Below are 15,099 nucleotides of genomic sequence, written 5' to 3'. Positions count from 1 at the left end.
ACCAATGGGAACTGAAGCTCAGCAGAGCAGTCTCCAGAGCCCCCCTACCAGGCCTATTCCCAGACCCAGGTCTTGCATATGCTGGCAGGTGCTTCAACATAGCCTGACATGACCTGTTCGCAATCTCAGCTGTCATTGGCAAGTGTGTAGCACAGCCCAGTCAAGCGCTGTCTGCACTCTGTGCTGGCTGTCATGCATCAGCTATTATGTATGCCAGCATGTGTTAAGCCTTGGCCCAGCCAGGCCTGTCCCCATACCCAGTCCATAAAACTGCTGAAGAGTGTTGCATCCTTACCTGGCCTGGATCACACTCAGCCTCAGATTTTGCATGTGCCAGCAGGAACTGTGGCATAGTAGAGATGCTCCCCAAGTACCCTACGAGGTCTGTTTCTAGCCCTGGGTACCTCACACGCCAGCAGGTGCAGCAGCCCTACTTGGCTTGGTCTATCCTCGGTACTGTCCTTTGCATGTGCCAGTAGGTGCTACAACCTGGCTCTGCCCAGCCTCTTCCCAGCCCCAGCTCCCACAAGTGTCAGATGGCTTCTTGTCAGGTGAGTTCTGTGGTCCAGCCTGGCTTGGTCCATCACCACCACTAATTCTCAGAGTAAACCGGTGGGTGCCACAGCCACACAGTCAAACCTACAATTCTCCTGCAAAGTAACCCTCAGCCTGCTGTGGCCCACTCCATGCTCTGACACTTCCAGGCAGTTACTGTGGCCTAACTCAGCCATGTATGCCTGCCAGCCACAGCTTTTGCATGTGCCAGCAGGCGGTGATGACGCTACTTGTTTTTAAAGATTTATTTTAATTTTATCACAAAGTCAGATATACAGACAGGAGGAGAGACAGAGAGGAAGATCTTCCATCTGATGATTCACTCCCCAAGTGAGCACAACGGCCGGTGCTGCGCTGATCCGAAGCCAGGAACCAGGAACTTCTTCCAGGTCACCGACGCGGGTGCAGGGTCTCAAGGCTTTGGTCCGTCCTCGACTGCTTTCCCAGACCACAATCAGGGAGCTGGATGGGAAGTGGGGCTGCCGGGATTCAAGGCGAGGACTTTAGCCACTAAGCCACCGCGCCGGGCCAGGTGATGATGCGATTTAGCATAACCTTGGTCTCCAATGTGGGACGTGCTTTGGTCTGTCTCAGACATACTGGTTCCCCTCCTTTAACTCTGTCTCAGCTCCCACATTTACTTTCAAATACAGTGGTCTGGTCCACGGAATACCCCAGAAGTCATTCCTTCCCCATAAAACATTCCCTAAGCCACACCCACTACAATATGTTCCCAGTTCCTCTCCCCTAGGAAATTTGGGATGGAGTTTTTGCCTTCCCAACTTAACGTTAAAAAAACAAAAACAAAAACAAAAACAAACAAACCAACAAAAACAGGCCAGCACAGTGGCCTAGCACAGTAATCTAGCAGCTAAAATCCTCACCTTGTACAAGCCAGCATCCCATATGGCTGCCAGTTCTAATCCCTGCGGCCTCACTTGGGGAGCGAATCAGCAGACAGAACATCTTCCTCGTTTGTCTTTTGTCCTCTCTCTGTGTATCTGACTTTCCAATAAAAAAAAATAAGTAAATAAATGAATCTTTTTTAAAATAACTCTGGTGGCATACTGCTGTAGTTAACACAAATTGACATTAATCAGGCCCAGAATGTGCACCGCCCTTGGCTGTTTTTCTCTGAGCGCTGTGACCCTTACCTAGGTGCATGCCAGTGTACGCAGTTGCCTACAGCCAGGTGCATATCACTAATGTAAGTAAGCTTTCCTACGTTTTCGCTAAATTTTGACATATGTTATTTAAACACGAAAATGGGAAAACCAGACTTTCCAATTACCTTTGCTTATCTCAGTGCCTGTGAACATGTCATTGTTGTAGCTTAATTTCTCTAGCTTTGAAGCATGAAATAAATTGTCTCCCATGCAAGTGATCCTAGAAGACCTTTCTCAGCTTGGTAAAACCAAGTGTGAGTAGGCTTTGATATAATCGCATACTGAAAATTGAACTTAGCTGGGGGTAATTAAACTCACAGGTGCTAAATCCATTAAATTCTTTGTCAAGCAATGTACCAGAAAATCTAAATTAAAGGTAGACCAGAGTGAGGTATAGATTGATGCAAAAAACGTGATACCATACTTCTTAATGGGTCATTTCAGGGCATTCTGGAAAAACATCACTGTGTGCTGCTTGAGGGTTAAACAGGAAACACTTGAAGATAAAAATATCCCATCAATCCTACTATTCTGCTATGTCAGGCCTTCATCAGAATTATCATACATAGCTATCAAGCTTACAATTCACAGCAACATTTAGCAAATTTCCAATTTACAGGTTGTTAGTTGGTTGTGCTGGGTTAAATAACACCACCTGCTCTCCGGTGGGCTACAGGAAGGTAATTACAACAGACCTGGCAGGACAGTGTGTAACGGCACCCACTGGCTCCATCTATATAACCAGGTCACAACAAAACAGCCCTAAAATGGACTCTTTGGTTCAACTGGTTTGATTTCTGAGGCCATGTCTGTTGCCTATTTAGACTGTTGGTGCAATCTGTTTGAAACTTCTTGGGGAGGACTGCATGGCAGTTCTGCCTTAGCTTGTGCCAGAGTAGTCTGTTATATTTTGTCTCTATGGCAGCCACCAGCTCATCCAATCTAGCAAAACTATTGAACCTTGAGAACTGAAATGGGTAATGGCCCTGGGCATGTGATCTACATCACGCTACATACTGTTACATGTGGAAATTCCTGCGAGACCAATGCAGGATTTCCCTGGAGAAAGGAGCGTGTTTCACTTTCACACATTTGTAGCTGGACAAAGGAAGTAATCTCAGGAGTGAAAAGACAGGAGTTCACTATATGTAAATGTTTCTCCATCAGTTGATATGAAACACCTGACTCTGAATGACTTTTAAAATGCTTGAATCCTATAAAACACAAAATTGAATGCTCTGAACACCATCTGTTTGTGCTTTTGGTACATGTGGTAATGGTCACTTATCTGACTACCTGTGGATATGGAAATGTGTTTGAAATGATGAAGGACCCTCTGCTCTATTCTAATGACAACTACCGGTGACATTTGTAACCTTAGCAGCAGGTTAGAAACTATTTATGTCCACTCCCATTAAGAATTTTACCTCTTTGACACATCCATTTGGTTCTGTTTGAAAAAGAAAATCATTAGTCTGACCTAAAACCACAAATGAAGATCAAGTTCTCTTCGGTAATTTGCATATGCTTAACTATTTATGAGTTCCCTGCTGAGCTTCAGAGGTGGTTATCAATCTACCTATACCCCAAACTTGTACAGAACATTCAGTCTCTGTAAAAGCATGCTCAGTACCCAAAGAAAGAAAATTTGAGGTCACAAAGATATTCTGCAGTACTTTTTTCCTGGGAAAAATTTGACACTTTCCGCAATGAGAAAAGTTGATCCATTCTTTCAACAGATACTGTCTCTAATATTTCAAATATTAGACACAGTCTATTGTAGAACATATGTAAATCTTTATTAGAGCAGTATATTAAAATCATTCTTACCAACATTTACTCTTTTTCCAGCATGCACAATTATTCCTTGTGTTACAATAATTTAATTTGTTGTTTGTTGATAGATGAGTCTTGACAACATTTGACAAAACACGATGTATTGAATATCGCTGATTTGAAGCATATGCACTGATATATATTGGACTTTTAAACATGTTTAACCACAGCTTGCAAAACAGCATTTGCATATGTACTGATGTTGCTTCATTTGTGTATTCATTTCAAGTTTCTCTTTACGTGAGTTTTCAACTGATCTAAAATAAAAGTAGCAGTTAAAGTGGTTGTATTTAATAACATTTCAGAGCCTGCAATGGTGAGGCAGCAATCTAGAGGAAATTACTGCTGATGCCAGTCAAAAAGTTATTCATACCTTTGTTGAAGGAGTTGCACTTGTAACATACAGGGCCTGATACCCTGTTTATTTTACATTTTTGATGCAAATTGCTTGCTCTCTTAATCTAGGATACATCAGAAGTAGAGCATTAGAATCTTTGCTTAAACTACCAAATGCTCAGCATACTTGCTGAAATTATATGGGTCACCAAGCAAGAAGATTGTTTAGAAAATAAAGAATATCATCACAGAGATTTGGAAGAAGATAATTTTACATCTGACCACTAATGAATTCTGAAGTCTTTAGATCACAGCAAGAAAAATATTTTAAAACAAAGCAAAAATTTGTTCACTGGTGTTTCTTTCAATTAATCTTTGTGTGTAAGTATGAACATCAGGCTGCATTTTGGTGTGTATTTTAAAAATGGATGAAGTCTATTGAATCCCAGCTGACACTGCTGAAGGCCGTTTTGAAGACTTCTCAATGGCTAAAGAAAATCGTATTTACATTACTTTGTATCACAATTCTGTACTCTGCAATTATAAAACAAACTAGAAGATATATGAAGGAAGAGAAAGAAGAAAAACAACAAAATAATACCTAAATCACCTTCCTGAGGCTTTGTTTTTCTTTCCTTTTTTTCTTCATACAGTGTTCATAAAATGGGCATGTCTAGGGAAACTTTTTAATTTGTGGATGGTGGTTCCAAGCTGCGCCTTTACTGTTTTATGACTGTTTAGTTTCAAAATGTATAAACACATTACCCTTCTACATAGCAAAATGCCCAGGAAAAGGCTATGTGGAAGCAATGAAGCAGAGGAAAATATATTGCCCCATATTCTTTCTTTTTTTTTTTTTTTCATTTCACTTAAACTTGGTATAAAATGACTTCAGGTCTGAGGAGCTGGTGAATACATTTCACTTGCTCTGTCTCCATTTTGTTTCTACGTCCTCCCTTTTCACGTGGTTGACAACCTTACCCTGCAGTTTCAGGCAGGTATTCCAGAAAATCGCCTCCTCACCTCTGAGAATCAGCAGTTGGAGTTTACAACAGGGACTTGGGAGTTTAATCATCTTGCAGGAAAATGCGTGTTTCCTCAACTTCAGATCAATGTCTAGATGTTGAATTATGTTACCATATCATGCATCTCTGTATATAATGTTTAAGTGTGGATGTCTAACTGAAAGGAAATCGCATGTGGGAGAATTTTTTTATTTATTCTTATTGAAAAGTATGTGAAAAGAGTGATATTCTTCTACATTTACATGGCACAAACAAAATTCTTAAAATGCTGGTTGGCTGTGACTTTCTCTGTGTCTTTACTCCAGTAGTCCTCAAGACATTAAAACATCTACTCAGAGTAGCTTTCACCTTTACTGCCAAAACACAAAAACATAAACTGCTGCTAGAATCCACTTGGAAGCCTGTCAGTGATTGGTGCAAAGATCGCTTTCGTGATTTATTTTGGACGATGTATTTGAAATATCATTTGCTCTTAATTGCTCCTTTATCTTCTTACAGCAAGTTGCTTATAACTCTTTTATAATTCCCCTTATCAATTATAATATTATAATTAAGCAGAGGAAAATACATGGGCCATTTTCCTTTTTTTACATTTAATGTAAAATTGATAAGAGGTGATTTCAGACTTTAGACTTCTTAAAAGTAGAAGCTATAACGCATTCAATTTGTTCATTTTGAACCATCAACATCAACATGTCTTATATAAGTTGGATCATATTTATAAAGGCAAAGACAGTATTTATTGAAAGAATGAGTGACAGAGTTACCTCTGAGGCCTTTAGAATATTCTGGTTGGGTTCTATTGCATGATGTAACTTTTCCATATTATAAAATGGGTAAGGAATCAAAAAAGAGCAATGATCATTAGCAGATCTTTCTGTTTTAAGCATATCTTATTGGACTACCACATTTTTTATGTTGAAGCTCCTATATCATGCAGGCAATGAATAAAATTAAGCATTTTTAAACGTTAAACATCAATGAATCTTTCAGTCTACAAAATCAAATCAAATTTTTGTCAAACAGTGCAACCTTTTAATGTATTTTGTACTTCACTGAAACATTAAACCAGTACTTATCTTTAGAGTGTAGTGATCTATGAAGACTTTGAGGTATAATCAATTTACTGAATCATTGGAAAGTGATTTTCAAAAGATATCATAGGAGAAGGGTAAGAGATAATTGGGGAAAAAATTCACTCAGTGATTACATTGTATTGCATCATGCTAAGCTACCATTTACAAAGCTAGGTATTCACAAGTTGAACTATGTGTGAGTCCTGGCTGTTCCATTTCCATTCCAGCTGTTTGATAATAGGCCTGGTAAGACACATGGAGGATAAACTAAGTGCTTGAGCTCCTGCCACCCAATTAGAAGACCCAGATGTATTTTCATGTTCCTGGCTTCAGCTGACTGAGTCTCGAGGCCGGGCATCATTTGGGAAATGAAACAGTGAATAGAATTGTTCTGTCTCTTTACCTCTCCTTCTTCTTGCAGCTTTGCCTTTCAATAAAAGCAAATCCACCTTTTCAAAGTTACTAAAACATATTTGTATTTATTCACCAGGACGGGAGAATCGTTTCAAAGCATAAATTCAGATTAGCTTGATATTTGATCAATATAAGCTTTATATGTCAAAACATGAATATATAAGCTTAAAAGCAACTTGTAAAACTACAAAATACAGGTGCCTATTTGGCCAGGAAGCTAAAATGGCAGTTGGTTCTAGTTCTGATTCCATCTTACTTTCTAGTATCTGGCGATCGCGCCCTGAGGAGGCAGAACATGACAGCTCAAATAATTGGGTTTCTACCACCCATGTGAAAAACCCAGGTTAAGTTTCTATATCCCAACTTTGATCATTCCAGCTTGAGTCTTTGCAAGCAATTCAAGAATAAACCAGGGATGGGAATGCCCATTGTACATATGTCATTCTGACTCTGCTGTCTCAATTAACAAAAAATAAAATAAAATAAAAGGAATTAGAAAATAAATTTTAGTAATAGTTCAGATAAAATATTTCCTTAACTGTTTAAAATGTTTAAACATTTAATACAAACATTTGTACATATGTATATATGTATATACAGATAATGTGTATGAAACAGAAATAAGCACAGATATCTGGATAACCAAAAATCAATTTAAATGTTATATTTACAGTTTCAAAGATAAAGTTGAAACCATTTTTTCACATATAAGCATGCTAATTTTTTGTTTAATTTTTTGTTTTGTTTAACTTCATTTTAATTATGATGGTGCACAATGTCCTAAATTAAAGCAAACATCTTCATAAATTTGGGGGGAACTTAGTCAATATGAACTTCCTAACTTGGGGAAAATCCTTTACATCCTTTGACTCTGAAAATCAAGCTACAGTATGTGTTTCAAATTGTAAAAATAGACATTAAATTTTCAGGATACTCACAGAGATAAAACAACAGTATGACAAAGTAATTAATTTTCAAAAGTATAAGCAAGCTCACATATGCACAAAAGATGACCAATCCAAATATTTTGAAAGAAAGCTTATCAGCAACATTCAAAGAACAACAAAATAAAAAAGTTATGGATTCTACTAATATCAGAATAAGAGATAAAAGTATATACTTACTTGAAGTTATATGTAGCTTTCTGATTCAGGATGAAGATTTCTTATCAAAATGGCAGCTGGATGACATATGTATTTCCCTTCTCTTAACAACAACAGCAACAAAGATCTCTTAGAAATGAAGCAAAATGAACTATTTAAATCAAAGTGACCAGAAGGATTGCTAATGGAGAGGCTCAGATAGGAAGAGGGCAGCCAAGGGATTTCAACAAATTTCTGCAATACGGGAAGCAACAGCAAGAACAGTATAGAATAAAAAGTTAAATAGTATGAAGACCTCCTCTGCTGATTCCCTTTCCACAATCAAGGACAGTTTCAAAAGTTGGTAAAGCAAAAGTCAAAGGAGGATCAGATGGAGCCTGGGTACAAAAACCTAGTAGTAATTGGAAAGGGCTTATTAAATATTCAAAATAGTCAACAGATTTTGTTCTGAATGCTCTTGCGTAAAATAGATAGTAACTAATATGGGACTCATTCAACACATCTTTGGCTTAAGAATCCCCACCTGCTTGCCTGAATTGGTCTTTATAATTACATTGCAAAGAATCTTGATCCTTTTTCCTGCTCCTTCCAAGGCAGTAGAATGTTTCCTTCTTGCTGTGACCCTGTCTCTTTGCAAGTATGTCTCCCAACAAAAGCTATTTGAATGTAAGCTCTTGTTCTGTTTGCTTCTTCAAGACTCTCCCACTAGCTGACACAAATGATTTCAGGGATGTTCTAAGAAGACGGGTGGCAGGTGTTGAAATAGCCTTATTCTTCTCAGTAGGAAAGATTCTGTTGTGTTGAGTGATCCCTGAAAGTTGTGAGCTTCTAATATTTGAGAAAATATCATGGAAGTGGACCATTGAATACAAAGACATTGAAGTTCCATAATTATTGCTAACAGGCATTGATGTAGAAATACAAGTAGAAATTGAAATATATGAACAAATATACATTCAAATGCCAAATATAAGAACCATAGTGTCTCCATAGTAAGGATGCAGAGCTAAACAGCTGACTGAAGCTCTAATAAGTATGAATTATAGAAATCAAGAAATGTCTAAAGAATTTAGCAAGTAAAGCATGTCATGCTAAGGCTGGGCCTCTCACTAGAAAAACTTCTTCCAAACCTTGACAAAAAGCATTGTCACGCAAAACAGAGACCTCTAAGTGGATATCCACAAAAATCTTTGCTGTGATGATCTTTATAGTCTATGCTTTTAAAGACTGGAGTATCTGTGCTGAGGGATGTTGAAAAGGGTTTTCCTGTGCAAAGTAAATAGAGCCTTCCTCGAAGCTGTCCTTGCACTTGCTCCTGGTTGCTAGACCAATAGCTGTTGTAAGATCTACATTGGGCATACATTGGCCCTGATAAAGGAAAAGAAATTAGTTAACAACAGAACTGCAAGAAATTGCATACTTCAACAAAACTGAAGGCTTTGAAATGAATTTTGCCCTTTCCCCTAAAAGAACTTCATATAGAAGCAGAGATTTTTGAGTTCTTTAAGACTCAATGAGGTTGTGAAGACAGAGTTGTAATCCAAAGTGACTGGTAGGTTTACAGACTATGTGGGAATATAGCAGGAACAAAGAAACCAAAAAACCCAGAATGAAACCCTTGGCCAGACCCTGACCACATTAGCACCCTGGTGTTGAACTTGTTAGTCGCTGTAATTATAAAACCTAAATTTCTATTGTTTAAGCCAGTTCATGATGTTTTGCTAGGACAGCCTAAATAGACTGATACACAAGGAAATGAATTTATAGACCCAAAAAGTTGAATTTTGTTTCTGCCATGTCAACAAGGTTGGGTATATAAGAAGAAAGAACCTAGGAAATTGGGACAGTTTGTTGGAGTCCTTTTAAAAGGCTGAGAATGTGATGACCAGTGGAGATGTCGAAATTGCCTTAAAGATGGTACAAAAATGAGTAAAGAAATTGACAGACATGTGGATACTGAGATAGACTTATTATGTGATCTAGAAAGTACCCCAGAGGATTACATTTGGTGAAAAGGCCTGAAAACCAAGCTTCCCATCATGACCATCTGGAATGCACCAATGAAAGGAGCACCAAAATAAACCAGAATTTCAGCAAGGGCGTCTCTCCCCAGGCCAAGGCTGATGGTTAGAGGGAACCGCATTCAAGGATGCATAGAATCCAAAAGTGGTGTAATCCATGTGGAAACTTAATCAAGAGAAGCTAATAGGTTATACTGTAATCGTTGTGAAGTCTGAAGGTGAAAAACATAAGATCCTCTATCCCAGAATATACAGACAGATCATGATGCATGGTCATCCCACAAAAATCCTAGGATATTTTTAATATTTATAACAAGAACCAAGACCAACTAAACTTGCTTTAGACGCATCATTCTGAAATAATGGACGTCATCCTTCATAAGAAATGCAAACAATAAATCAAAGACCAGTATTAGTCAAAGTTTTTTTTAGTAGCAAGAATAAATACTTTGTGGAAAGCAAGCATGAAAGCCATAATAGACCAACTTACCGATACCCACATTGACCCACTGGGGTATTTTGCGATCCTCCTTCTTTCAGGGCTCAGCACTCACCATATTGCAGTCATTGAACTGCAAGTTATGGTTGCTGCAGAACATTTGAACATCTTTACATCTTTATGTTTTGGGACCAAAAGATGAAATAAAAAGTGCTCAGCTCAATAACAGTGAACTGTAATCAGCAGGCGAAAATAGACCCTACTTAACACAAATGCGCCATGTGGGACACTTCTTCAAACTCCCTTGAACCACTCTAATTGTCATGGACACTCACAACACTCCAGCCTGACACATCTGATGGACAAGCTAGGGTTCAGAGGCCTCAAGATGGAAGGCTTTGTTTTGAACCACAAGATAAGCCCCCAAACTGTCCTGAGGTGGCAGATGAGAGTGAGTGCAATTAGGGTGGGAGAACAAGGGGATGCGTGCTCATTATGATCCTGAGACTGCCAGTACAGTACAGGCTACATTTCTTTCAAATACTGTCTCAACTGTTGTCCTTATAAATCCACCATTATACTTGCATAGTGCCAAAATGTTTAGAGGTTCCACCCACCACGTACATGGTCCCAGGTGTGAGTTCTGATACAGGACCAACCTAATGAGGTGCAAGCATACTTTAATATGGACTTATTTTTGGCACAAGATCTCCTATTAATCAGAGCAAAACTTCTCTACAACTTCACAGCCATTTTTAGATTGGTTCCCCTGACTGCCTTATGTTTGTCATTGCAGATCCAGAACTGTTCCACTATCTATGGTTTTGTGTACTCCCTTCTAAGTTTCAGAAAATCTTTCCCCCATAAATTTATTTCATGTGTATTTGTTTTCTAACTTCTATTTCACAGAAGTGTCAAGCAGGCCAGCATCACAAAGGCACAGAAAAGGAAAATCAGGAAACAACAGGGATAAAAATTTTATCTCTGAAAAAAATAATATGTGCTTGTTCTTCTAATTTTAGAATATGCATAAATACATTACTACGTATGTGTATATACAATAAATATATGTGTGTATAATATATATGTATATATGTGTACACACACACTTATATATATGTAGAGAGAGAGAGAGTAAAAGCAAGAGTTCTGGAATTCGAACAGAACATAAACACACATGAAAGAGAACCTGATGACTTTTAACTTAAAGAACTAAATTTTTAAAATAGTTATTTCTATTGGAAAGGCAGATTTACCAAGAGAAGGAGAGATGAAGATCTTCCATTCACTGGTTTATTCTGTAAGTGGCCACAATGGCTGGAGCTGGACCAATTCTAAGCCAGGAGCTTCTTCTAAGTCTCCCATGTTGGTACAGGGTCCTAACGTTTCTCTACTGCTTTCCCAAGCCACAAGCATGGAGGTGGTGTGTAAGTTGAGCAGTCTGTTCACAAACTGGATCCCAGGACTTGATAGGAGATTTAGCCACTAAGACAAAGTGCTGGCCCACAAACCAAATTTTACATTGAGAAATTTCTACTGGATTAATGAAATGTTTTCTGTTAAAGTTAAGTATTTTCAGATTTCACAGCATGAATTATAATGTATGCAATGCTGTTAGAGTTGCACAACATGTCACTAATAAGACTATAAATCAGAATGGCAACAAAATCTTCAATGGTGGCATTGGGTTTTGAAAACTGGGTAGGAATGAGTAAGTTCAAAATTCTGATGTTAAGGCTTAGTCTGGAATTCTTTTTAAAGCAATTATCTATTAATTAATTATCTATTATTTATTTTTAATTTTAGATGATGTTAACATAGTTGATCAGAGTGGGATGGATCAAGGATTGGGAAAAGTGGGTGTGATCATTGTTTCCAAATTTTCTATTTCTCCTTCCTGTTTTGGAGGTGAGCAGAGAAGGGTAGAAGCCATACTCCGTTTCCTAACTGTTCCACTACCCAGCTATGGCATATAGTTACCCAGTTTCAACCTAGGGTTCCAGGGTGACAGAACTCCAAGGATACTATTCAGGTGGCTTTTGTCAATCTCGCCGATCCAAGGATGAAAGAAATCTTTAAACATCCATTGGCTGACATAGTTGCCCTCCAACTCTCCATTTATCCAGATATTTGTTGTCATTGTTCAGCTGAGTAGTTGTCCAATTTGTTCTGTCCTCCTTCCTCTGGGATGGTACAGAGGTCCTCGGCAAGGCTCAGTGGGCTGCCATATCCCTCCATGTGGATCTGGGTCAGCTGTGCATTACTCTGTCTTTTCCATTAAGGAGGACCAGGTCTTGCAGGTGGTCCAAGGACTAGAGCCAGTCAATCTGGGCCGTGTCAGATTCCCCGCTCCTGAGACTCACAATACAGCAAACACCTTGCAGGTGGATCAAGGACCCATGCCAGACAACCTGGGCCTCACCAGATACCCTGTACCTGAGGCTCACAGACCTGGCACCCACAGCACAGGTAGGCCAAGGACCTGGCCCAGACAACCCACCCCCATAAGGACTATGTTTTGACAAAGTTTCCCAAGCTCCTCTATCAGGTCTGCTCCCAATGTCAGATGTTGCACACACAGGTGAGTTTTTGGCCCAGGTAGATTTTGTCCATCTCTTGTCCTGGCAAGAACATTTTGGCCTTGCCCAACCAAGCTATGCCCATTCTGGTTCTCACTGTTGAGTGCTATAGCCCAGCCATACGTGGTGCACACCCAAACACAGCTCTTATGTGGCTCAGTGGGAACAGGGACCTGGCCCAACCTGTTTTATGTCCATGCTGTCATGCTTGGGTACTGGATGGAGTCCAGCCCAGCCTGTGCCCCCAGACCCAGTCCATACCCATGCCGAGGGATACTGCATTCATGTCTAACCAAGACCACCGCCCCAATTTGTGACTCTTGTGCTCACCAGTGGAAACTCCAACCCAACTAATCATACTTTGCATTGGACTATAATATGCTTTTCTTCCCTATAACACACTCAAACTACCCTAACAAAGCCCTGGGTCTGATTTTTCAGCTTCTGGGCTTTCTCTGAGGCTGTCATACACGAATGAATTTCTTTCTTTCTGAGAAGAGCTATCTGTTCTTTTGAATTGCAGATCTCTTCCACTTCCTATTGTGTTAGCATGAGTACCTTTTGCTGCTGTAACAAGTATCTCGAAATTGTCAGCCTAAAGTAACTGGTTTATTATTTTGCAGCTCCAGAGGCAAGAGTTTCACAGTGAATAGGAAGGACTGTATTTGGTTAGATGGCTTTGAGGAAGAATCTATTTCATTGCCTTTTCTAGCTCTTGGTGGCCAACACATTCAACTTTGGAAATGTTGCAAATTCAAATCTTTCCTTCACTCCTGACTTGTTTATTTTCTTGCAGACACAGTTTGAATACATGAGGCTCTCCTGCATCAAAAGCCTTGACTTGGTGTCACTTGTGATTCTTTTGCTTTGTTAGGGTAGTTTGAGTGTGTTACAGGGAAGAAAAGCATATTATGGCCCAATGCAAAGTACGATTAGTATGAAAAAGATGAGCATGAATAATTAAGACTAACTTAGAGAGTTCTTTAAAAATTCTAAAAAGAAAATAAAATGAGAAATACAATGTGTCATAACAGCATATTTGTTATCAAACCATAAACACTTTTTATTGATTAAACATGACAAAAATTATCTTGGAAAGGTGATGAAATGGGGAGAAAACTTTTTTCAATTGAGAAATCCTCATCTGTCTTTAGTACTACCTAAAATTTAGCAAATCAATAAAGAACAGCAAACATATATACAAATGTGAGTGATCATTCAAAAATCAAAGAGCTGAAATAGTTATTCTTCATGGAGTATAGGAGATAAGAAATTAATGAAAAAGTTGTTATTTGTTGTAATTGTGTTAGTATTATTTATTAATAGATTAGAAATTGATTCTAGGCATATGAAAATTAATTTGTTACTCTAAATTTATAGAAAAAAACAACAAAATGTCAAATCAAAGCAAATTTGAGATAATATTTAACAGTGTGACCATAAAAATAAGAACAATAAATAATCCATCTGATTCTTTAAAATTCTGTATTTCTCTGAATGATCAAAAAAACAAAATTAAAAGAATTTTACAATGAAGTATTTGCTAAAAAATATTAAAATAATGTATACCTTTAATGTACAAAACATCTTTTGCATGTAAATTTAAAAGTTCAGATATTAGTGAAGGAAAACTGGCAAAACTATGGACAAATCATGTTTCTTTATGAGTGTTCAACAGAAAGATAGTTATAACCTCTGTCATAGTCAAATGAATATAGGTTAAAACAAAAACAGGTATTTTTCACATGTCAGGAAAAAGTTAATGATAAAATTGCTGGCAGTTTGATGCTATGGAGACTTCTGTAGATGACATGGGAAGGCAAAACTTAACACAGACTTTCTGAAGGCAATTTAGCAAGATACATACTATTGAAGTGTTCTCCCCTTTGAACTAACAATGCTACTTTCAGACACCTGTTCTGAGATAATGCTAGTTAATGGAGATAGAGACTGATGTACTCAAAGACAGTATTCTTTATAATGATAAAATCACAAATAACTAAAATGTTCCACATTTTGAGGCATTCAAAAAGCACCATGCATCTATTAAATTTCTTGCCTATGATGATTGCATGGCATTGAAAAAATTCTTAGATAACGCTTTTCAGTAAGAAAAATCCTACGTTCTATATATATTCCAATGAATTCACAGGCATTGAAAGAATGGAAATATTCTAAATATTAAATTCTATTGTGTATATAGTAGAATCTATTATTTTATCTCTACAATTACAGAATTTATATGAGGATCAAAGAAAGCATTCAAATCATTTGGTATAATGCGTCACACAGGAGCTGATACACATACATTACTTGTTATTATTAATTCTATTGTTATCATTATATAACTAATCTGATAAAATGTCTAAAACCAGATACATGTGATTAGATAGAGATAACTGGCTTTTTTTTTTTTTTTTTTGCTTTCTCTCTGACTCAACACCAGAATGAGATGAATCATCCAGCCTGATTGACATGAGACAGCTCCTAAAATTTTCTATGCTATTAGCTTGTCTAGGGTGAGCCCTGCGTGATCAGGGTGAGCTTGT

Source organism: Ochotona princeps, chromosome 2, assembly GCF_030435755.1.
Source record: "Ochotona princeps isolate mOchPri1 chromosome 2, mOchPri1.hap1, whole genome shotgun sequence".
NCBI classification, from domain to species: domain Eukaryota; kingdom Metazoa; phylum Chordata; class Mammalia; order Lagomorpha; family Ochotonidae; genus Ochotona; species Ochotona princeps.
The sequence above is the reverse complement of the archived record's forward strand: the minus strand, read 5'-3'. Positions refer to the sequence as shown.